Below are 26,416 nucleotides of genomic sequence, written 5' to 3'. Positions count from 1 at the left end.
AAGCAACATAGGCAAAAGTACAGAGACTTGAAAGTGTCCATCAAATTTAGAAATCAATGTGAAATTCACCTCTTCCAACTTCCCTTTCAAGTCTAATGATTATCAAATGGGAGAGGGCAGAACCATATTTGATAGAGAAGATAATCAAGGTCCAAAATACATTAAGAGATAACAAGTGAGCAGTTAGGTGCTCTAAATAACTTTGGGTGTCCTGAGTCAAACAAATTGCTTTCTGAGGTACAGTAAGATGTGCACTGAGACTGGTGAACTGCAGCTAATGATCTCTGGGAATCTACGTTGACAATAACAGTCCTAAAATCTGTCAGGCTGATTAATTTGTGGAAAACAGCAGACATGGTTTAAGAAGGTAGTATCCAGTAAATACCTGTGAGAACTTAGAAAAAGAAGGAAGGAGGCTATTGTTAAGAGCCAGAATAAAAACACAAAGAGCAAATCTCAACAAGCACCTCTTATTTCCTTCCTTCCTTCTTTCCTTCCTTCCTTCCTTCCTTCCTTCCTTTCTTTCTTCTCCTTCTCTCTCTCCCCTCCCTCCCTCCCTTCCTTTCTTCCTTTCCTTCTTTCCTTCTTCTTTCCCCTTTCCATCTTTCCTTCTTACTTTTCCCCCTTCCTTCCCTTCTTCCTTCCCTCCTTCCTTCCTTCCTTCCTCCCTTCCTTCCTTCCCTCCTTCCTTCCTTCCTTCCTCATCAAAGTCATTTATTAGGGGTATGATATAGTTTAGGATTTCTTAATATCTTGGGCCTGATAATTTTTTTTGTTGCAGGGTTGGGGAGGGTACCCTATATATTGTAGGATGTTTAGGACCATCCCTGGCCCCAACTTACTAGATGCTAGAAGGATCTTTCCCTTCTTCACCCTCACTGAGTTTGTGACAACCTGTTTCTTCCTTGGGGGGATGTCATGCACATGGTTGAGAATATTATTATAGATACAAGATACATGAAAGTTTTCCAGGCATTGGACAAAGTCTATCATGATACTATTTGGGATAAAATGAACAGATATAAACTGAAGGTTTCTAAAACTTGAGTGTATTGTTATGTGGCTTATTTACTTATTCACAAATATTTATAAAAAAATCTACTTTGTGTCAGGCAAAGTATTTGGTGTTATAGTCAAAAACAATGTGATTTAATACATTAATATCCATTTCCAGGAAGTTTTTCATATCTCTATCATTGGTCTCATAATGTTCAACATTTTACTAATGATTTGGCTGTAGACAAAGATGTTATGAGTACCTAAGCAAATCTAGGAACACTGTTTGAGTGGATTTCCAAAGATTAGTCAGCATTTGCTATGTAACAAGAAAGAGAGGAAACAAGTTGAAAAGTGTTTAGGCTGAAGAAATAGGAAGTCTGAAGTCCTTGGAATGGAAATCTCAAAGTCTATCAGAAAAACTTTATAAATCCCATTCAGTTGGAAACAAAGAGTAAGGAAAAGTATGAAAGCACAAGGATATAAAAGCAAAGAAATGGCAATGCCGTGATGAGCCTTGTAAAAAATTCTTAGGTTATTTTACTTCACATACAATCAGTAAGAAAACATTGGAAGGTATTAAGAAGGTGTAGGACAGTTAGAAATTTGTTATTTAGAAGATTAACTCTCAATGCAATGTGAAAAAATAGACTGAGAACAATAAAAAGCTCTTGCAATAACCAAATGAGAGGCAGCAGTAGCTTTCATTAGAATGGTGCCAGTGAGAATTGAGAGAAGTATTATGGAAGGATTTGAAACAATTTTAAGATGATACTGTTGTGCAACATACAGACCCTCCTCACTCCTTTCAGAAATGAAGCAATCATTCCCATAGTTGCTGGGCTGTTGGAAGCTGGGAGCTCTCAATTGATTGCCTACCTGGAAATTGGCTTTCAAAAGCAAGCCACCTCACTCAAAACCATGACCCATTCCTAGGGGCAGCCTGCATTCAATGAAAGGTCAACGTAGAGTTACACAATTCTGGGACGAGTTGTTACATATAATGAGTAACTAAAACGTGCCTATTGTTTCAGATGCCTGTGATTTTATTTTTTAATTAGTTCCTGAATATCTTGTGTACTACAAGTGACTGATGTGATTAAAATTATACTCCTAGATAAAATACTTACATCTATCATGGATACTCTATTAAATTAATAATAATGTTGCATGAAAATCACTCTGAGAAGTGGTAGCTTTTGTGGTAACGAAAGGTGGTGAGATGTTGACTTTGTTGACAACACTTAGGGTGTTTCCTGATTAACTTTGACTATTTGGAAAGTTTCAAAAATCCCGTTTGTTCTGCTGCAAGGAAAGTTATATTTATAGCCAAAAAATACAAAAAAAAAGTGTCACATTTTTCACATGAAAACATTTTATGTGAAAGGCTGAGACAGGCAAAGTTAAGAATACACCTTACAATCTCAGAAGAAGAAAAGAAAATAGTAACAAGGAAAAAAGCTACGGTGAACACTGATACTATATAGCACCGGAATGGTGGACTGAAGAGTACATTTGTCTCCTACTTTCCCTTCAACATCACAACTTTGCTAAATGTTTCATTCTAAATTTTGAAATGCTGAACTAGGTGTCTTATAAGTGCATCAAAATGAATATAAATCTCTACCCATGAATATTGACCCAAAGATACTGGTTTCTACCCACATTTTCATTTCCCCAGAAAGTTTGCTATGTGGTTTCTACAGGCGAGTGATGATCATATGGACTACAAGGAGGGAATTTCCATGTGCTTCTTCTGCATGCATTCTTCTTTGGTACTTTTGTTCTGAAATGAGACCAGAAAGGTGTACTTTCTGCAATGAGCCACAGTTCAAGTAGTCCTTACTTTAAGTATTCCAATTGCTTCTCTTTCTGGAGACATTTATTTAAGAGTGTTCTTGATTATTATTAAGTCTGGCAGATTCATCCTGAGTTCCTGCAGTGCACCAGTTCCTTTTGAAAGCACAAAGAAAGAGTGGCTGCTGCATAGAGAATAACATCCGTCTGAAACAGCATTGAGCTTTGACCTTGGCAGTTCCTCTTTAGCTACTGGAGCATTTATTCAGAGCAGGCAGTGACTCATTGGATCTGTTACCACACTGGTCATGTTATATTAATTCTGTAGCTTGGCTGCTGCAGAGCCTCCATCTTTAACCCCTGTTTATGTCCCATAAGAGTTAAGACTTACATACAGTTAGCCTTCAAAATAAACTCATTTTATGCTTTTAAACATTCATTTGGAAACACTAAAGATTTGGTTCTGGGACTTTATTTCTAATTGTAGAGTAATGCTAACATAATCATTTGTTGGACTAGCTTATATGTGGCTCCTTTTTATTGGCATTTGCAAAATCATTTATAAACTTTTCTTCCCATGATGAGAAAAATAAGAATTTTCCTTTTATTCTCTCCAGGTCTATTAGAGTAGGAGTTTTTATGTACATACCCACATTCACTTTAACATAAGGAATTTTTTAAATAATTTATTAATACACAAAAGTAAAATCAGATGAGATTTTAAAGTACAGAACTTAATAAATAACATATATGTACATTTAAGTCCATCAATACTCTTAGATTTATTTAAACTAATGAGGATTTACATGGTAGGAAAGCAACAAAATGCAGACATTATTTAATATATGTTTACCTTATTCTAACCATGATATACACATATACATGTATGTGTGTGTATCCACACAAATAAAATGAAAATGTATTTTTCACTATATATATTGATTTATAAGAAGAAGTTTAATATCTTGTGAAATTTATTTTTATTTGGAGAACAGAGTTTTGAAAAATGTGTCATATTCTTCACGATTATAATCTAGATTAAAAAAAAATTTCATTGAGGGGTAAAATAGAAAAATAAATATTTAAGCATTAAAATACATAATGCTACTGTGACTACAAAATGCCACACACAATTCATATACCATTTTTATTTGCTGCAACTATCAAACACAAACACAGTAGGAAAACTGAAACTCTATGCAATTGATTGTAAAAAATATGTTTGATTCCCTACAGCAGAAGTTTACATCTGAAATTAATTGGAAATACATTCTTCCAAAAAATTACCTCTCCAATTTCATACCTGCAGTACAGTTTTAAAATGGTATCTTAATCAAAGTTAATAATTTTCCACAGTGAATTTATTATTTTATTTAAAGTATGTTTAATAATCTTTTTCTTTTGAATAGTGAGTGAGTGAAATTACATATTTCTTCTCCTACCTTATCACATGGCTATACTTAGCAGCATTTCTCTTTTAGTGTTGTTCATCAATTGAATTAATGAACTGTGAAATCAGTCATTATTTTGAGTATATGCAAATCATAATTTTTTAATCTGGGCTTCCTTTAATCCATGCAAAATTGGGAAGCATTTTCCACAAGTCCTCCAAAAAGGATTAAATAAAAACCAACAGCATAGGAAATAACGTCTAATGAGTTAGGAAGTGTCAGTTACTAGTTATACATCCGATTTCAGTTGAGACATTGTACTGTATACACAAGCTACAAGTAAATGGTCTAGAAAGTACTTTGTCAAGGGTGAATCTGTCCTCTGGGTCTCTACTGAACATAATTAGTTTCATGTAAAATGAGTGGTTTTCAAGTTTATTATATATGAATTTAATATACCAAGTAGATAGAATACAACAAATGATAAGTGAGAAAATTTTAAAAGATTTATATTTCTCTAGTGAGCACAAAAATAGCCTCTCCTGCATTCTTCTCAGTTGCCACAAAATGTGTAATACTCTGACTTTTCCACAAGTGAAGTGATTAACTGTTTTGTGAGGGGCTTTATACTCCTTCATTTTTTTTTCTTCTAAGAATAAAAAAGAAAAAAAAACATAAAAAGAATACATGACTGAGCCTGTAAAATTAAAGTGTGTGCAAAAATGACACCTCCTCCATATAAAGTGTTTGAATTATAAGAATCCCTGAACGATAATTTTGGAAAATTTCATAGGTGCCTTTCAGTTCCTATCTAGTTTATTTGTTATTGATAATATGAATACAACAGGGAAATGAATTGGATACATTTCTTCTGCTTGTTAAAATTATCCATGATCATATATTTATTTTAGGCAGCTTGTCTCTTTATAACATATTAATAGGGACTTCTACAGCATTTTATCCTTATTTTTCTTTTTAGTATTAGACAAGACTATTTTTTTCTTGGAAAGTAGGGTTTTCCTATAATATTCTCCTGCTATTAAAAGCTTTGCTTAATTAAACAAAAGGTCTTTATAGCCAGAGACAGCTCATTCTAGACTATGCATTTGGTGAATCAGAGAAATTACAATGTCCATGCTCATGTTATCTTTTTAGAAAGCCATTCTTCGACCACCTTCTCTAACATCGTCTCCTCAGTCACTTCATAGAATCTCACGTTTCATTCCCCTTCTAGGGTTTACTATTATCTGACACATCTTCATATATTTTTTCCTAGCTTTTGCCCCAACCACCGCAATTTCCACACACAATCAGTATCCTTGTCAAACTGCTTTTTTGCTTTGCTCTTATATCTAAAATTATGCCATGTACCCATAGTAATCAAGAATAACACTTGAAAATTACTTTTACATATCAAGGACAAAAGGAAAATAAATGAAAATAAAGTACAAGTTACGTGTGTGTGTGTGTGTGTGTGTGTGTGTGTGTGTGAAACTGCATCTTAAAATAAATATTTGACTTAGGTACTTTCTAAAATGTGCTGCTAACACTAAGATTCAAACATTTTCAGACTACTGTGCAAAAACCAAGTAGAATAGGGAGCATGACAATTTAGAGAGAAACAGTCAGAAAGGCAAACATGGAGAACATGTAAACAACGTAGGAAGTGTAGATTTAAAAAATAAATCTCAATATCTTTGACTCCCCTCTGCTACTGTCTACGGAACATTCTGTGAACATGCTGTGTACATTCATCATTTCTAATGCAGCATTTTATTTCTTCACCCAAATGATCGCTACACTAATTTTTCATACCAGAAATATCATTTAGAGTATTTAAGGCTTATCTCAGTTGCCATGGCTTCTGTAAGTATTTTCTAATCCCACCAGAATATAACCCCAATGTAGCATTTACTTCATCAGACTTTGCGAAATATTGCTTAATTCACATATGCTTTTCCCACTTGATTTTATGATCTTTCATTATGGGTGCATACTTTATTGATCTTAGCAACTCAGTGCAAGAGAGGACAACTTGTATGTAATTTCCTATAAATAATGAAATGGTAGTGTACTCAGCTGAAAAGGGTGTGGGCTTGGAAACCACAGGAAAGGGTTTTGCCTGCCTGAGGGATTCTCCATGTCTCTCCCAGTCAGCACACCATACACTAGCTCTGCCACTTTTTATAAGATACCTAAATTCCCTAAAGCCTCCTAGTACTGCTTATAAATTCAGAAGTCTTATACTTCCCTTAGAATTTTTGTAGCAATTACATGAGGCAAAAGATATAAAGAACTAAGGCATTCCATATCTTGCAACTGCTATTACTATTAATACTTTAACTGCTGCTAATAGTTTAATAACTGCTTTTTAATGGGAATCAATTTAGTTAAAATGTTGAACAAATATAGTCATATATACATCTGTGAGCTGCTTCCTTCTAAACTCAGTTCCGTGTGCTCATTTCCCATTGATGTGTAACAAATTGCCACAAACTTAGTGGCTTAAAACATCCTCTTACTATCTCAAAGTTCGGTAACATCAGAAGCCCTTGCAAGGCTTTGTGGTGTTCTATAACCTGCTTCTCACAAGGCTGCATCAGGGTCTTAGCCAAGATGCGAGCTCAACCGAGGCTCAGGGTCCTCCCTCCTACAAGCTTACAGATTGTTGGAAAAATTCATCTCCCTGCAGCTGTAGGACTCATGGAGGCTGTATATTCAAGGGCAGCAGGAGAGCATCCCTCTAATGTTTCACCTTTTTCAAAGGCCTAGTTGGCTATGTCAGCCCCACATAAGATAATTTTCTTTTTTATTAACTTGAAGTCAACTGATTAGTAACCTTATCATGGGAGTGATATCTCATCAGATCCAGAAATTGACTCCACATTCAAGGAGGGGGGAGGATTGTACAGGACATGTTATACAACCAGAGATGGAAATCTGGGGGACCATCTGAGAATCTTGCCTACCACTCAAGTTAATAATGACAAGCTAGGAAATGCACTTTTGTAGTTACATATTTTAGCAAGGTACCCATGTGTGTGGGTGAACATGTGGTTTCAGCAATTGCCTTGGAATAAACCAAGTGAAGTATTATGAAGATCCTAACGAAATTCTCGAATGTGAAAAAGTTGGATCTCTGGAACTGAGAATCAAGAACATGGAAAAACATATTTTTATTACTTTAAAAAATTATAATGATCATTAAAACAATTAGTAGCTATATGTGTCATGCATCCTCAGAATAAAGACAAAATAATGTTGTATTTTTTTTTTAATTAATGAGCAAAGAGGATTCTGGTAAAAAAAATGTGGTAAGGAAAAATTGTTGAATTTGGTTGAGAAGGTTTTTGGTCTTTGAGTGGTCTTTGGACTGCACAAATAAGACAATGAATGAGAATGTTTTCAAAAAAATTAAAGAGGGAAGAAAGGAGTGAGGAAGGTTGAGGAAGAGGGAGAGGAAGAAGAGAGAGGTAAGAATGGGGGAAAAAGTATCCTACTCTATCTATTCCCTTTACTTGAAATAGATTTTCTGCTAACAACAATAAAGACAAAAGAGATGAAAATGAACATCAAGAAAGTGACCTACAACCAAAATGTTAAAATACATACAAATAATTATATAGAAAATTATTCAGGAAACTCTTCAGATAGAAATTATATAGTTATTTACAATTTATAAATGAATTTGTAGGACTCAAATGTTTTTCAAATTAAAAGCTTATATTATGAATTTTTTCCACATTATTTTTAAACTTCGGAAACATCACACATTGCCTAACTACTTCCCAGATACTCTAGAAGGAAAGATGGAATTCTTATTAACAAACAACGGACATATTTTTTTTGCCTGTTTTCTTCTTTGATATGCAGAACTAAATTTGGGTTGAATAAGGTATGTTTTTTGGTACGATTTCTCAGAAGCAAAACTTGAGGAAGAGTTTTTTTCCTTATAATTAACTTTGAATTTGTAATATACTAAATGTGTTCATTCCTTGGGGATATTTCCCCCCAAATTCTAAAGTAATGGTGAAAACTTAAGTTCATATATGCATATGTTGGCTTAATTCTACTCTGAACAGCAACTGTGTATAACATGGAGGTTGGATTGTGCTGGGGCAGGTTAGATAAGAGTGTAAAGCCTAAGAACTAAATGGAAATTTTTTTCTATGATTTTTCTTAATAAGAAAGGTGACACAGTCACCTGGAAGAAACGGCCAGCATCTTACTGTGGAGGGCTAAAAGTTTCTTTCCAGAAGCAATGAGAGAAACCGTTTTGGAATAGAGAGGTCCACATACTCCAAGCAGAACGAGAACAGGAGGAGCTGAGTTTGAAACTCACCTCTGTCACCTGGTAACCTTTTGACCTTCAACAAGTTACTTAAGCACTAAATCCTTATTTCCTCCTCTATACAGTGGCAGTAATACTAACGTCCTTAGAGTGATTGTGGGAATTAAAGATAATTACATATAATAAAGTACATGGCACCTAAAAAAAAAAAAAGAGGTAAAAAGGCCTTTTCTGAAAATTTGCTCAGGGCTACAGAATTTAAACTGATCCCCCTGGGACATTAAATGGCAAATTTATAGATTATTGAAGGATACATATATAATAGAGACCTAGTTCTTAGAGAAAACGACATGCATCTTTTTAGAGTACTTTAGATATTTACTTGCTTGAAAAGAGACTATGGAACTGCATTGTTAAAGATAAAGATTAACTTTCTAATGGGATTTTATAGTTTTTATGACATGTGTGCAAGACCATTATTCTCTAGATGGAGATTTACTGAAAAGGAATATTTGCAGAAAGTGAATCAAGCTATCACTTTATAAATAGCACTTATACACCCCTTATAACAATGCATCCAAGAAAAGCCTGCATTGTAGCTCCTGAGTTAGGATCAAAGGCTAAATGAGATCCCAAATCAGCTCAATGTTGCCTCTCTCTCAGCAATATTTTAGGAAACTTGTTATCAGGCAACTAATGACTATATAGAGAAATCTGATAGAGAAATACACAGAAAAGGCCCCTGTTTAATTAAACACACGTTTGTAGGATTTGAAAAACAGGGGAGAGAAATTTGGCTCTGAAAACCCACATTGCCCAAAGAATAAGCTTTTCATAGGTCTACTCACTATATAGAGGCATGCATCTCCAGAAAAAGAGTAAGTTCTTGACTTTAAAACATAAAAATAATCTTTTGTAACATTTAGCTCCAGGGGCAAAGAGAAGGCTTCAAATAGGCCCAAGCTGTTGTACAAGATGCCCTGAGCTTGGCTGTATGACTCAGCCGACACAGTGATGCTAAAGGTATCTGTATTTTATGGAGAAGCTGTGTGAGGTCTCTGGAAAGCTTCAGCAGGAGGGTTGCAACCCAGATGCTAGTGTACTGTAGTACGGCCATGTTTTCAATAGCAGAGAACTATTTTTTGTGTTTAAAATAGTTCTTGATATGTGAATGAATGCCTGACCAAAGAAAAGCAAGTGACTACAGAATCAGACTGGCTACAACACCAGATGTAGGGCAGTGACCCTCCCCACCGTTATCCTGGTATTGTCAAGCTACCAAATCATAAGGTCAGGTGATTACAGAAGCAAGCCATTGTGCAGTTGAAATGGTACTTTCTAGAAATGGCCTGAACAAATTGAGAGGACACAAGTAAGTTATACAAGTAGGTTGCCTAGACTCTGTTTTAGAAAGTCTCTTTCTCCGCTCACATCTCTGGCCTCATGGCTGACAGAAGTTCAGTTCATAGAAGGGTTTAACGTGATAAATTAATGCAAGCTGAAAATTTAAAACTACTGCAAAATATAACAATGGGGATTTTATCAGTTTGCTGGGGCTCTTGTAACAAAGTACCATAGGCTATGTGGCTTGAAACAACAGAAATTTATTTTCTCACAGTTCTGGAAACTGGACTTCCGAAATCAAAGTGGTAGCAGGGCCATGTTCCCTCTGAAGGCTCAGAAGAGAAGCCTTCTTTGCCTCATTTTAGCTTCAGATTGTTGCCAGAAATCCTCTGCATTCCTTGTCTCACAGCTGTGTTGCTCCAATCTCTGCCTCTATTGTCACATGGCATTCTCCAAAACTCCCTCTCCCTTCTCTTATAAAAGACACTAATCACTGGATTAGGGTCACATTCATAGGCCTCAAGGGTTGGGATTTCAACATATAATTTTGGGGGATGAAATTCAACACACAATGAGTGTCACTAGAGGGTGGTGACAAGGGGAATCCTCACTGTGGGCAGAACTTGGATAAGTATATTTTGTCACTTGTCTAGCCAATTGAGGAGAAACTTGAAGGAAGTGAGATTAGAAGTTCTGAATCAAAGAGATCTACAGAAGGGGTACATATACAGACTTATGAGCATCAACATTTTGGTGCCTCAAATTAATGCCCACCATAATTGATAAACTTGAAAGACACATTCAAATGAGACAGGTTGACTCATTCAGTTGACATTAGCCAGTATGTTCTTGACCACCCAGTGTTTATGGAAGAAGCCATGATGAATACATTGGCTGTGGTAGCAGAAATGGGAGTTATACATGGGCCCAAAGGCTTAAGCGTCCTTTCAAAAAGCCAGATCTACCTTCTACTGATGTTTGAACATCTGAAATTCTCAAAATAGAGATCAATGCTGAGTCCTTGAAACAGTATTATTGGACCCAAGGAGAGTAATTTAATCCCTTCATGGCAAAGTAATTATAGGCAACCCTTGTATCCTGGAGGGCAGAATTTCATCCTAAATAGAATTAACTCATGCTTTAGTACTAGTTTGCCTTCCATGCCCAAAGTTTTTCTGAAAGTATCGACATCTAAAACTTATTACATGTGGCATCACTTCAGTCTAAAAGATCTGTCTTGTAGAGAAGGCAGTGTGACAATGAGCACATGACTATGGGATCCACTGATTCTATCCCATACAATACTATCCAGAATGACCTGGCTTAATGGAATGCTGGAATGTCTTATTAAATATTAAACCAAGGCATCATGTCTGACAAAATACTTGTCAGATTTGAAATATTGTCTGCCAGGATTCCGTGTATGCATTGAACTAATTTCTTGACATATACCCAATAGCTGGAACACAGAAGTTCAGGGACCAAAGAAGACTGGCCTCTCTCACCATCACTGCCAGTCACCTATGAAGAATTTATGCTTTCTACCTCTGAAAACTTAGGCTCTGCTGGAGTGGGTGTCCTGTTTCCTGGAGTTTGAGGGCTGGGGACATTTATATTAGGGAACACAGTAAAGCTAAATTCTCTGTTACATGATGGTTGCAAGGAGCATGTGTGGGAATTAGGGCATCCATCTGGGCCTCTCTTGAAGCTCTCATGCCTAGTATAATGGTGAAAGGTCAATTGCAGCACTTGCTGTTGGGGTCAAGAATCTCTAGGGCTTAGGCTTCTCACAGTTGAATATCTGGGTCACTCCATCATGAAAGCAATCAAGACCAGAGGAAATGCTGCTTGAAGGGGAGACATATCTAGAATAGGAGGTGGAGAAGTGACATAATAAATATCACTAATAGCCCAAGGGCCAGTTGCAGTAGAGAGGACTACAGCTTATTCCTCTAATCATGGCATATTAAGTCATTTGTAGAGATGCTGAAAGTTCAGCAACAGAACAGATTTCATTACAGGGCACAAATGGATTGTGTGCAGGGTGAGTTTTTCGTCCCTTTGTCACTGGTGTCCCAGCTGCACATCCTCTAGGCTTCTTCCATGATTTCTGCCAAGTCCAAAGTAGGAAGGGGTCACGGCAAATGTAACATAATAGTACAGGGGTAAACACTCTGAAGAAGCAATTTTTGATCAATTGAGGTGAAAGCTGATGGACAAATGCTTTAATTGGACAATCCTGGAAAGCATTCTGTATGCTTCCTAGAGGCATCTATTGCCCATGGCAATACACTTGATAACACACCTTGATATTGTTTTACCCTCCCTCCCTGCCTCACTTTCCCTGCTTCTTCCTTCCTGCTCTCAGGCATTGCTTTTCTAACTATCTGCACACAACTCCTCATCTCAACTCTACTTTTGAGGAAAGACAGGAGCTTTTATTCCCCCACTCAACACCTCATTTTTGGTATTATTTAAATCATTACAACAATTATGTGTTCATTTACAACACCCGATGATAGCACAACAAAGTGACTATAATCAACGATAAGTTAGGGTATACTTTAACTAAAAGAGTGGAATTGGAATATTTCAAACACAAAGAAATGATAAATGCCTGAGGTGATGGATGCCCCCGATTACCCTGATTTAATTAATTCACATTGTATGCCTGTTGCAAAACATCACGTGTACCCTATAAATATCTACAATTATTATGAACCCATAATAATTAGATATATTTTTTTAAAAGAAGAGCAAATAATAAAAACAGACTGTGTCTTAGAGCATAGACTAATACATAGATTAATATGCTTTGGTTATAATCAGCATCTATTTCTCATTACAGCATCAATATTAATTAATAAGACAGATAATTACATATGTTTTATTTTAAAGTCTTCAAGAAGAAAGATTGGTAAACTGTCCTTTTTATTACAATGGGTGGTCACTTGAAAGATTAGTATTTGTTATTGAAAGGAGTATTTTGAAGCCTGTTCTGTTCTCTTTTTTATGAAAGGAGACAGCAAGAAAAATCTGGGAAAGTAGGTACGTGTTTTCTGAGGTAACTCAAGAGGATTATGAACAATATCCTACTTGTTCCTTGTAGAGATTGCTTCATTTGTTCATTCATTCATTCATTCAAACCGCTAATATTTTGACCATCTGCTAAGTTCCAGGCAGTTTTCTAGATGCTTAGAGTATAACAACAGTGAACAAGATAGAGTCTCTGACTTCTTGGAACTTCTATTTAGTAAACAGAACAAAATAACAGGCATATTTCATGTAGTGATGCATGCTAAGAACAAAATATTTAGAAAGGTGAAGTGGAATAAAAGGGATAAAAAGGGATAAGGATTGGCATCTAGGTATAGGAAGAGAAAATGGCATTTCCAAGAAGGTGACATTTTAATAGCATCCTGAAGGAACTGAGGGAGTGAGCCATCAACTATTTGGAGATGATTTTTCAAGACAAAAGGAATAACAAGTAAAAATTCTAATGGAAGAACATGCAGAGCATATACAGGAAGAGTGCAGGGTCCAAGGGGAGGATGGTAATGAGGGGCCAGATAATTTAGGAACATGTAGGCCATTGTAAAACCATTGGGTTTTTTTTTTTTCTTAGCATAATAGAAAGACCCAGGGGTATTTTATGCCCAGGGAAATCTGGACATAAAAAGAAGATACAAATCAAAAGTGTGATTGGAACCCTAAGCAGGTAGTATGAGAATGACAAGGTCTCAGGATTCCATTAACTATCAAAGCACACAATTAATTGGAAAGTTAAACATTAGCTAAAAGTATTTAAAGTCCACTTTTTCTACAGTAATAGGAATTAGGTTTTTAGAACACTCTTCTTTCCACTCTTCTTCCTCTAGCTCTCTTGCTCTTGTCCCCTCTGAATGTGTGGGATTGTTGACTGCTAAAATATGAGTAATTTTACTGTAATCTGCTACCATGAACATTTGTGAGAAAAAGTTGTGATTGACTGTCTTTAAAAACTTCCCAGACGGAATGTAGAAGCCAGTGATAATGCTGAGCCTCAGACCTAAGGGACTGCTGTCGGTTAATTGCAAAGTTTATTTTTTTCTCTTTGTATAATGCTGTGTCATCTAGAGGTTCCCAGTCCAATGGCTTAGGTTCTGTTGCTTAGTTCCTCATGTCTACTGAACAGCTGGTAAATGTGACAGCCTGGTGTGCAGAGACCACGAGTCACGTTTCCAGCACACGTTCTTACATTGCCATCATTATTTCACATTTTTAAAAAGGATAGCAACTGAAAATGAGTTGTCAACCTTCAAAAGGCATTACAAAACCCATTTAGGTATATAGACAGATGAAAAAACAAGTATGAAATATAATCTTCATACAACTTCCATTTTATTAAATATATTAAAATAAAAACTGTTAATTAACACCAGAATTATTCATTGGCTCAAAAATCTCAAAGGGGTTACACAACATGTCATCCATTTTTTTATATAATACATTTCAAAGGGAACACATTGTTTTTTCAGGAACTAGCCTAAGGTTTATAGAATGCCTTGTATACCTATGTTCTTGATTTTTTTTTTTCTCAAATGGACAGATTTTTGAAAATGGCTCTCACAAATTCAATCACCATTTCAAAATGTGCCGGGGCTTCCAAATAATATAATTATAGTAAATCCTGAGAGATTATCCCTATGATCAATGGACGGTGTTTGCAAGGTAGAAAAATGTCATCTAATCTCCCCTGAAAAACAATTTATCTACCAAAGGTGGTCTTTATGGTAAATCGACAAGCAATTTTATTTTCTCTACCCAGTGCCAAGAACCACACTGGTTTTCCAACTCTGCAGTTCTGCCATATGAAAGCACAGCCAGGAGACACAGAAGAAATGGGTAAAAATGGCAGCATGAAACTGTGTGCACCAGCAGGTGTCTAGTCACAGCCTCTATGCCATAATATATTTGAGTTTCCTAAGCAACTATGCTCCCTAGGAAACTGGTTAAACTGCTTCTATAGAAACTATTAACTGAGCAATTCCTCCTTCAAATCAGCTTTATGTAGAAAGTACAAGAACATGATGGGAGAATATTTTCCAATTCCTCAGGTCTATAGATTTGCTTGTGGAGTATTTTAGAACTATACTGAATAAATGTGAAACCATATTTGCCTCGGTTTTCATTACTTTTCTGCTCATTTCATTGCATATAACACAGAGAAAGCAATGCTGTGGGATGCTGTTGCTTCATTTGATAGTTTTGGAGAGCTAGAGAAATTGCCCAGTTTGCTTGTGGGACTAATTTGACCTTTTCCTCTCCTAAACAATGGTGCATAAATTACATACTCTGTAACTTTGAGCTCAGTAGAACGTTGCATTAACCTATCTCATAATGAATTACATCTTAGCATTATTGGATTGAATCATATTTACGCACTATTGTGAGAAACATGAAGTTACATTTTTAATATACTGAAAATGCATATTTTAATTAAAATATATACTTTTTGTGACCTCCACTTTTTATTCTCATGTTAATGGAACTTAATTTTTATCACTGCTTTCATTTATTTAGCCAACCTTTAAACATCCTGTATATTGCCCTTTTTCGTTAACTTTAAGACCAAGTTAAGATAAGCAGTTCAGGAATAAAATTTGTCTAGGTCCAAAATATTGAGAACTGGTAAAAGAGAGAAGGAATAATTATTTTTAAAAATCTTTATAATTAAAGTTCTTGGTCCACATTAAAGTGTTAATATATAAGAATACAAATCCCGTGAAAGCACGCAGTTTTCATTCCTAAATCCTAACTTAGAGAAGGCAATCATAAATGTTCAGTAGATCACAGAGACTTGTGCAAGATAGTGTGAAATTTGGACACTAAGAACATCTAGGAAATCTGGATTGGTTCACCTTTTCACAATGAGAAAATATTTGTTGCTTTTCTCTGCTTTATATTCCCATTGCATATATTACTAGATAAAAGTAAAAATTCTGTAAATAATTATCTCCTTAAATTAAGTGCATTCAAGGACTAAAACTGTATGTACCTTTTTATGCAGAGATATATGGATGCATACATGTATACATACACACATGCTTTTACTTAAATAAGATAAAATGATATTACTTTTATCCCATATATATTGTTCTTCATTATTTTTTGTCTTATCCCATTCCTGCTCTGTAACTATTCATTTTTGGTTACTGTGTAGTTAATTTAATAGAGATTCTTATGTAGTATAAATTTTAGCATTAGAAATAATAGGTCACATTTTTTGGACTCAACTTGGTTGACAAGGTCTCTTGCCATATTTTGGATATTTTTATATAATCAAATATTTCTATCTTTTCTTCTATAACTTTTACCATTTCAGTACTATTTTTAAAAATCCCCAATTTCTAGATTATACATATGTTTTTATAGTCTCTTTTCACATTTTTATTTATTTTATTTTTCACATTTATGTCACTAGTGAAGATAGAATTTCGTTTTGTTCATAATTTAAAATCAGAGTCCAAATATATTTCCTTCCACAGTGAGCTGGAAGGAAAGAGAGTTTCCCTGATCCATCATATACATGGAGAGCATGCATAGAGAACATAGGGCTAATTAGCCATAGAGAATCCCTTCAGTCTTGGAAATTGGTTGTTATTCGTCACTGAGTTTCCAGAGCACACCAACACTTAAGTTACACAGTAATACTACTGATAATAATTTCCATGTTAATCCTTCTAAGATGTTACACATTCTCTTGCTTTATTAAATAATGTTGATTTGATATAATTTAATATTTTACTAATGACTAGGATTATAATTATAAACATCAGCCGTTTTACATTGCTTATTGAGGACAATTTCTGCCTTCTCTTACTCCTCACAATAAAATTAAAAGCTCTTTACCACTATTAACTCAAATCATTCTGTTTTCTTGATGTGGTGGAAATACAGGCTGACTTCCTTCTAGCTAACACTCCACAATTTCCATCAGTGTCTCTCACCACAAAAAATATACATGTTGAAATTCCTCAAATTTTCATTACTAAGCTTGTTTCTTCTCTATATATACTCTCTTCATAGGTGCCTTTTATGAGTTGAATTATGTCCCACAAAAGGATATGTTAAAGTCCTGACTTCCATTACCTCAAAATGTGACCTTCTTTGGAAATACAGCTTTGTACTACATAATGATATTTCGGTCAACAAGACACCTCATATATGGCAGTGGTTTTATAAAGTTATAATACCATATTTTTAGTGTACCTTTCCTATATTTAGATACGTTTAGATAGGCAAATATTTACCATTATGTGAAAATTGCCTATAGTATTTTATATAGTAACATGATATAGGTTTGTAGACTAGAAGCAATAAGTTATAGCCAAGGTGTTTACTAGGCTATACCTTGTAGGTAAGTACACTCCATGATGTTTGCACAATGACAAGATCACCTGATGATACCTTTCTCAGAATGTATCTCTGTAATTCAGTGACATATGACTATAGTTTCATTACAGACATAACTATTAATAGTTAAGATAAGTTCATACTACAGTAAGGTGGGCTCTAAATCCAATATGACTGGTGTACTTATAAGAAGAAGGGAGAGGGAGACATACACATAGAGCAGAATGTCATGTGAAGACACAGAGACACTCAGCTGTGGGAAGATGGAGGTATAAATTATCTTTATGCTTCTACAAACCAAAGAACATATAGTGCTACCAGAAGTGAAAAGAAAAAAAGTGAGAATTCTCTGCTAGAGACTTTAGAGGGCACATGGTCTTCCCAACAACTTGATTTGGGATGTCTAGTCTCCAGAAATGTGAGAAAATAAATATCTGTGGTTTTCAGTTACCTAGTTTGTAGTACTTGGTTATGGCAGCCTAAGGAAAACTAACAGAGTGACATATTCTCTTCCCAACATTTTAATCCATCCAAATGTATCTAATCAATGCAGGCTTCTCTTTTAATGTATAAACAAACAAACATTTTCAAATTTAACATGTCCAGCAGTAAATTAATTTTCAACTTCCCCCTCCAACCAGACATTCTTATTTCAGTGAATGGCATTATTATTTGCTGAATTATACAAGCTACACACTGAAGAAACACCCTGGATTCTACTCTTTCCCTCTCATAGAAGACTCATACCATTCATCACTAATTTTGAGAAATTGTCTCGCAAATCAAATTTACATTCTTTCCAGGTTCCTACCCCTCTGATGTACTAATCTTCATCACCACGAACACTGACTTGGATGACTTTAATAGATCACTAATTAGCCCCCTCTTTCATTCTTGCTCACTTTCCATACAAATAAAAGATATATTTAAAATTAATATAAACTATTTTTTATAAATTCTTTCTTAACATTTTCAATTGTTCATCACTGCACTTAGACCAGAATTCAAACACCTTAATGTATATTGTACTGATAAAGCCTACACTAATTTCATCAACTTCAAGCCAATTCCCTCTTCTACTTACTCAAAGCCATCTATCCACACTGCCTGCCTTTCACGTACCAGAGTCTTTGACTATGTTAATGCTGTTCTTTTGAGTGAATCAGTCTCTCCCACAAACACTACCATTCTTTTTCATGGCTGTCTCTTCATCATCATTCAAGTATCAGTTCAAGTGCTACTTTCTCAGGGAAGCCACCTTTCACTATGCTATCTAATGCTGTTGTTACACTTGCTATCACTATTTGTCCATTTAAAAATATTTGCTTAATTGATTTCATTATACTTTCCATAATATACAATTTACCATTTACAAAATTTTTACTTGTATGTAAATTTGATAGTTGTCTGCCTCCCACCTTAGATTCTAAGCTCTGTGAAAAAGAGAGGGCCACAACTATTACATTCTCCACTGTATCTTGCTTCTTAGTATAAAGTCTAGCAATAAAAATAGCAATCATCAGGAGAAAAGGAAGGGAGGAAAAAAGGAAGAAAGGGAACAAGGAAGGAAGGATATGAACAAGAGATGTTTTCTCTAATGTTAAGTGGTTCCCATCTAACAGATTGAAGAACTGGGTAGAAACAAAGTTATCTACTATCAGCTATTTCTTGTCAGGGCTGACATGTATCCACCTGTTCGGATCTACAGCATTGTTCTAAACAAGCAGAGAGTGAATATAGCATCTAGGTGGTGTGACTTTGGCTAGTCTTAATATTTTCTCTGAATTTTTGGTCAATGATTGTGTTTATAAATTTTTTATTTACTTTTATTTCAGGATATTATGAGGGTACAAACATTTTGGTTACATTTTATGACTTTGCCTCACCCAAGTGAGGATTAGAGGCATGCCCTTCCCCTCTACAATGCTCACCGTGTCCATTAGTTTTGTGCTCTCCCCACAACCCCCTAATCCCTAGAGAATATTACTACCATGTGAGCACCATACTATTGATCAGTTAGTGCCAATTTGATGGTGCAAACATGTGGACTCTATTCTTCCGTTCTTGTGATACATCCTTTGGAGGATGCATTCAAGCTCTATCCAGGAAAATATAAGAGGTGCTAGATCACTGTCGTTTCTTATAATTGACTAATATTCCATTGTATACATATACCAAATTTTAATAATTCACTCATGAATTGAGGGTTGTTTTCACATCTTTGCAATAGTGAATTGTGCTGCCATAAACATTTGGGTGCAGATGTCTTTATTATAGAATGTCTTTTGCTCTTTTGGGTAGATGCCTAATAGTGCTATTGCTGGATCGAACAGTATTTCTATTTTTAGCTCTTTAAGGTATCTCCAAATTCTTTTCCACAGAGGTTGCAATGATTTGCAGTCCCACCAGCAGTGTAAGAGTGTTCCTATCTCTCCACATCCTCTCCAGCATTTGTTGTTTTGGGATTTTTTGATAGAGGCCAATCTCACTGGAGTTAGGTGATATCTCATTATGGTTTTGATTTGCATTTCTCTAATAATTAGAGATGTAGAGCATTTTTTTATATGATTGCTGGCCATTATTCTGTCTTCTTTTGAAAAGTTTCTGTTAATGTCCTTTGCCCATTTATTGATGGGGTTGTTTGATTTTTTTCTTGTTGATTTTTTTTAAGTTCTAGATAGATTCTTGTTATCAGCCCTTTATTGGATGTGAGAGAGCAAATGTCTTCTCCCATTCTGTAAGCTGGCTATTCACTCTAATGATAGTTTCCTTGGCTGTGCAAAAGCTTTTTAATTTGATCAGATCCCATTTATTTATTTTTGTTGCTGCTGTGATTGCTTTGGGGGTCTTGTTCAAAAATTCTCTGCCTAGGCCGATGTCTGAAAGGGCCTTCCCAACATCTTTTTCTAGAATTCTTAAGGTTTCATGCCTTAGGTTTAAGTCTGTTATCCATCTTGAATTGATTTTTCTAAGAGGTGAGAGGTGGGGATCCAGTTTCAATCGTCTGCATGTAGTCATCCAGTTTTCCCAGCACCATTTATTGAAAAGAGATTCTTTTCCCCAGTGTATATTTTTGTCTGCTTTGTCAAAGATTAGATTACCATATGCAGATGGTTTCATCTCCGGATTCTCATTCCTGTTCCAAAGGTCTATGTCTCTATTCTTGTGCCAGTACCATGCTGTTTTAGTTACTATAGTCTTGTAGTATAACTTGAAGTCTGGTAGACTGATACCTCCAAGTTTGTTCTTTTTACTCAAGATTGCTTTGGCTATACAAGTTCTTCTCTGGTTCCATACAAAGCATAAAATTAGTTTTTCTAGATCTGTAACAAATGATAATGGTACTTTGATAGGGATTGCATTAATTCTGTAGATCACTTTAGGTAGTATGGACATTTTAACAATGTTGATTCTACCAATCCATGAGCAAGGTAGATTCTTCCATCTGTTTACGTCTTCTACAATTTCTTTTCTTAGTGTTTCATAGTTCTCCCTGCATATATCTCTCACATCTCAATATTAAGCTTAGAGAAAATCTGATTCCTTCCCCATTAAGATATTACTATTACTATCCATAATTCTTCAGTCATATGTTTATATAATATGCATTATCATTAGATAATTATTATAAGGAGAACACTAAAATATTACATTCAAACATGTGTTATATATTAATAATATTGTCCATATTTAAATGAGCTAATTCCTCAGATCAAACTGAAGATTTTAGAAAAGAATCAGTTCTTATTGAATGTAGATAAAGCAGGATGGAAGAAGTTATCTAATTTATCAATAATATAATGTCCTAGGTAACTTTTTGAAACTTTAAAGAATTCTGGAAATATTAAATATTAGCTTTACCTAATTTAAGGCAGTGTGATATAAATTATTTCCTCCAATTTTTTTGCCTCTTCCAATTTACTGGTTCTATTTCTGAGATGCAAAAGAGTAATGAAAGAAAGAATAGCACACAACAATAGTATTACAGTGGTATTCCTTCAGGTTAATTAGGCAGCTTTCATTCAGAAATGTTCAAAAAGTATATGCCATGCCTCCAAGCATCTTCACAAACTGAGGTACCAGAAGGAAGCAGCATGATGGGTTTCAAGCTTCAGTCATGAGCATTTTACCAGAAAGTCTTGAACAAACCAAAGAACTGAGCTTTACAGTGCCTGGAAGTCATATTTATGAGTCAATATAAACTTTTCTTCAATAATACAATGGAAAACCAAGGAAATTACATAGTCACTGATAGATAAATTTGGTGGCTTTGTTTGTGGATTCTGATTATATAGGTATTAAAAGTCATGAGAAGTGTTTTTTTTCATTTTTTACTTTTTGGGAAACACAACTTGAGTTAATCTAATAAATCCCCAAATCTCCATTGAATGTAATTTCAGTATAAGGTTTACATGAAATAACTACTAGTGAAATAGCAAAAACTTGGCAAGTGGACAAGACTAACTCTAAACTGATTTATTAGTTCTTCATTCCATTAGGGGTAGAATTTTCTGGTGATATTTAATAGTTTCTACTATTTTCCCACAATAGAAAAAAATAACTAAAATTACATATCTCATGGGTCCATAACGAAGGCAGATTTAGTGCTCAACATTGTCAATGGATGGGAAAATATAATTATTCTCATGGAAGCAACTCTTGATTTAGGATATCTTCCAACAAGCTGTCAGCTATTTCAAAAAATTAAAATAGTCAACCCAAAGAATTCTAAACTGTCTTGAGATACGTATAATAATGCTAGACTTTTTCTCATAGCCTTGCATTTAGAGCTTAAAATTTCTTAAAATTCTTCTTGCTTCTTAGCAAATTGACGGGAGTTGCTGGCTCAAAGAAAATTGTTAAATTTCTGAAAAGACCATGTGTATTTTATTTTAATGTTCATCGTATGTATCTTTTCCAGGAAAAGTAGTTAAAATTTGGCTTCTATATTCATATAGATGAAGGCAGTTTAGAGGCAATTTAGCTCATTCTTCTGTGTTAAGCAATGACTATTTCCTCTGAGCAATATCAGACTGATAAAAATCAATCCTGCTTTTCACAGACTTCTATAACAACTTACTGCAAGAACCTTTTTATCTAATAACAGTGTGCAAATTTTTTCATTGTATTTAAATTCTTTTTCAGTTTATCTCCACCATCATAAAGCCAGAAAGAAATTTCAGAGATAATTTATCCACTCCAGTATTTTTATATAAGAAAGTAGCTGAATCATTTAGATAAGTTGTTGTCTATGTTATTTTTAAAGATCTTTGTTTGAAAGTTTGCTGAAGAAACACCACGCATATTTGATGTCATGAGGAAAGAAATGGTAAAAATTTTAAGGCAAGAATTATGAAGTTGGAAAAGACTGGATCACAACTACTTTCTAAATTTGTATTCTTGGACAAGTTATATCAATTCTGATGCTCATTTTTCTCATATGTAAAATGATAACAATAGTGCATCCTCATATTTGTTATGAAAATTAATTGCTATAATTTAAGTTCTTACAAGGTATCATGTTTGTTTATAATATTACCATTGCTTTCCTGACAAAGATTGTATGAAACTTAACTTTCTAAAAAGGTAAAGTCAATTTTTCATATAGGTAGCCTGGGTATTAATATTTAACTACAAGCTGTGATTTAGAAAAAAATGGTATGAAGTAAAATTAAAAATACATTAAATAATAATTACCAGAGCCTACTCCAACAGGGGCTATTATTAGTTTAAGCCAGGTTAAAATATATTTTTACAAAATGTTAGTCCTAAATGCTCATTTCAGGCAAGGATCTTATCCACAAAATTTTCTGACAATGACTTTAAAATTCTACTTAAAATTTTCAAGAATGAAGAAACTATTATCTCTACAAACACCTGATTCTGTCTTTAAATAACTACAAATATTAAGAAGTTTATGCCAATATTTAATTGCTTAATGTAATTAAATCCTCCTGTAATTTCTACTTATTTGCACTGGCTATATTCCTTATATTTTAATCCCTCAATCCCATCATAGTGATTCTAATATTTAAAATATCAAGTTCCAGTCTCCACTATTTTTCCCTCCAAACTAAATCTTCCTTTAGTCATTTTTTGACCTCTCATAATTAAAATTCAAGACACCTCATAGCCACATTAACCCTTGATAAATGTAATCCAGTTAGTTCACCAAACACTTGAGTTAGCAGCTAGGAATTGTTCTTTATTTCTCTGATCCCTTTCCCTTCCTTGAAGACAAAACTCTAGCCCTATGTCTATGTTTTATGTTCTATCTTGCAGGTTTTGGCTATAAACCACACTGAGTTACTATATTAGCTAATGGAAAACATAAAGTATGGTGTGTCCTAGGGTAATTTGGTTTTTAAGGATGATATTGATGAGCAAAACCCATTAAAGTAAAAAAGATTTAAGCTGTAATGGTGGTGTAAAGCTATATTATGTGATTATGTTTTAGAAAGAGACTTGGTTCATGGCTATATCAAAACATAACATATAGAAAACTTCTAACTACGCACAAGGGTTAATATTCTTTGAAAGATACATTGAAACAGACTCTAGATTTCTCTAATTTCCCATAGGCTTTTTGCTATAAATTCAAAAGCCCATGGACATTTCAGTCAGAGAACATCAGGAGAGTATGGGATCTTTGTGATAATCTACTCTATCCTATCCTTTTACAGCTGACTAAAGTAATGCCTGGAGAAATTTAGAAATGTGTGAAAGGTCTTACTTAACTGTACTCATCCTGAGACTTAAGCCCAATTTTTTTTTTTTTTTTTTTTGAGAGAGAGTCTCACTCTGTTGCCCGGGCTAGAGTGCTGTGGTGTGAGCCTAGCTCACAGCAACCTCAAACTCCTGGGGTCAAGCAATACTACTGCCTCAGCCTCCCAAGTAGCTGGGACTACAGGAATGTGCCACCATGCCCAGCTAATTTTTTCTATATATTTTTAGTTGTCCAGTTCATTTCTTTCTATTTTTTAGTAGAGACGGGGTCTCACTCTTGCTCAGGCTGGTCTCGAACTCCTGATCTTGAGCGATGCTACCCCCTTGGCCTTCCAGAGTGCTAGGATTACAGGCGTGAGCCACCACGCCTGGCCTTAAGCCCAATTTTGTTCTCTTCACTTCATGAAATCAGCATCAGTTGATGTGTGTGGGGATCAGGTGATATTTCAGACAGTAGGAAACCTATCCTGGAGTTAGCAGATTGTCCATACTGGTTAAACACTTATGGATGAGGAAGAACAGTTTTATTTCCTTTCATATTGTGAACTAAAATAAAATCTTAAGCCCCCCAGCTGACTGAATGGCCCCCCTCTTAGCCAAGGGGATCCCAGAAATACCCTACAGCTGAGTTGCTGGCCACGAGAAGGAGGTCAGACGTACCTAGTCATGCCCCTCTCCCTTCTTGGTGCTGTCCTTTCTAACTCATTAACAGACTTAAGGCTACACAAGACAAACCTTAAACTACAATTGATCACTTGAGTTTTGGTAAATGCCTGGTGCCTTGTTTCTGATTAGCAGACATCCTTATCTTAAAACATTCCAAGATTTAGGCAAAGCTTTATTTCTTTAATCTATTAAAAATCAAAGAATCTTTAAACCTACCTATAACTTGCCCAACTTTGAGGCATCCTTCCTTTTTAGGCCAAATGAAAGTATGCCCTCAACGTATTGACTTCGTTGTACTGACTTCTTACGTGTAATTCCTGCCTCCATGAATGTTTAATAAAACCAACTGTAACTCAGCTACCACAGACACATTTTCTCAGGACCTCTTGAGGCCATGTGCTCCAGGCCAGTCACACACAGTTTGCTCAGAATAAACCTCTTTAAATTCTTTTACAGAGTTTTTTGTTTGTTTATTTGTTTGTTTGTTTTCTATGAACAATATTTAAAAGGACACATTACTAGAAATACATGTTTTCTGTAGAATACAGAATTTGCTAATGATGAAATTAGAACCATCTAAGTTGCCTTTGAAATATGTGTTTATCTTCTTTTTGAGAGTTAATTTCTGTGCAATCACAAATTTAATTGGAACTTAAAATTAGTAGGTAGGCTTCTGCCGTAGTAAGCCTTCTGAATTCAACAGTGTCTAATGGCTATTTGATTGGCATCATCAATATGTCTTTTCAAGCAGATACCTATGTCATGCAGTCATTTTAAAAATTAACACTAATTATATTTTAAGCCAAAGTGTTAATCATTGTCCCTTCTTTTAGGATAGAATTGAGAATAGTTGTTCAGGCAACTGTGAAGTATGTTGTTTGGTGCTTGGGTTACTGTGATTAAAACAATGGCCTTCAGTTTGCTGTGCCATCAGCCTGGTACATGTCACTAACACTGAATTCATTTTTTAGAGCAGAACCATATACCCATCTTCTATTGCAATTACTGCAGAGGAGGAGAGATGGAGAAGTAAAAATGAAACATTTCAAGGATGAATGGGCATTGAAAATTGGTAAAGTGGCAGGAAAGTCCAAGTTTGAAGAATGAAAAAGTAAATGTATGTAGAAAAAGTAGTTTCGAAAACAGGGAAAAAAATGATATTTTGCAGAAACATCTGTTTGCTGCTGCTGAAAATTTTAGCATTTAAATGTTCTCATTTGGGCTCCAAAGTTAGCACTTTCCTGAAGTAGTTCACACCTTTGCTATTGCTCCTGTTCAGCTACAGATCATTTTATGCAAGGCTGGTTTTAACAAGAAAATGGTGCATTAATTTACAATGTGTTGAGTATTTTTAAAGTGGCAAAATCTAGGCTTTTGTGAAATTTTAGAATCTGGAGAAAATAGAAATACTTATATAAAGCTCTTTAAAATACAGGAATGGCTTCATGCACAAGAAATTATACCCTGATTAAAAAAATTAGAAAATTCTGTTATACAAAAAAAGTATTCCAACCTCTAAACTAGTGGGTTTTCTATGACTCCCTAGAGTGTCTATTGAGTACTGAAGCAGACATAAACTCAGACACTATTTAGCTATACTTTTATTATAATCTCTCACTCTCCCTTCCCTTTCTTACCTCCTATCCTTCTTCTTTATTAAACTTTTAATTTTTTTATTTTTCATTTTTTTATTTTCATTTTCTGTTTTTCTCATTGCCCCCTTTTTTCTTTTTTCTGTCTCTTATTTTTTATCTGTTTGTTTCAAATATTTTAGTTCTGTTTTTATTTAAAAAATAAACTTGCTAATAAC

The 26,416-nt window shown here is 34.8% G+C and overlaps 1 long non-coding RNA gene across 1 annotated transcript; it reads left to right on the top strand.

Annotated features, from left to right (window-relative positions):
- The first annotated feature begins 11,531 nt into the window (after positions 1 to 11,531).
- On the top strand, positions 11,532 to 25,940 carry LOC123649306. Its single transcript, XR_006738959.1, has 3 exons — positions 11,532 to 11,704; positions 22,481 to 22,543; positions 25,578 to 25,940. It is a non-coding gene; the product is annotated as an uncharacterized LOC123649306 (long non-coding RNA).
- Positions 25,941 to 26,416: the final 476 nt, after the last annotated feature.

This window comes from Lemur catta, chromosome 13, assembly GCF_020740605.2.
Source record: "Lemur catta isolate mLemCat1 chromosome 13, mLemCat1.pri, whole genome shotgun sequence".
In the NCBI taxonomy this organism is placed as follows: Eukaryota; Metazoa; Chordata; class Mammalia; order Primates; family Lemuridae; genus Lemur; species Lemur catta.
Note: the sequence above shows the minus strand (reverse complement) of the source record. Positions and strands in the feature narration are given on the sequence as shown.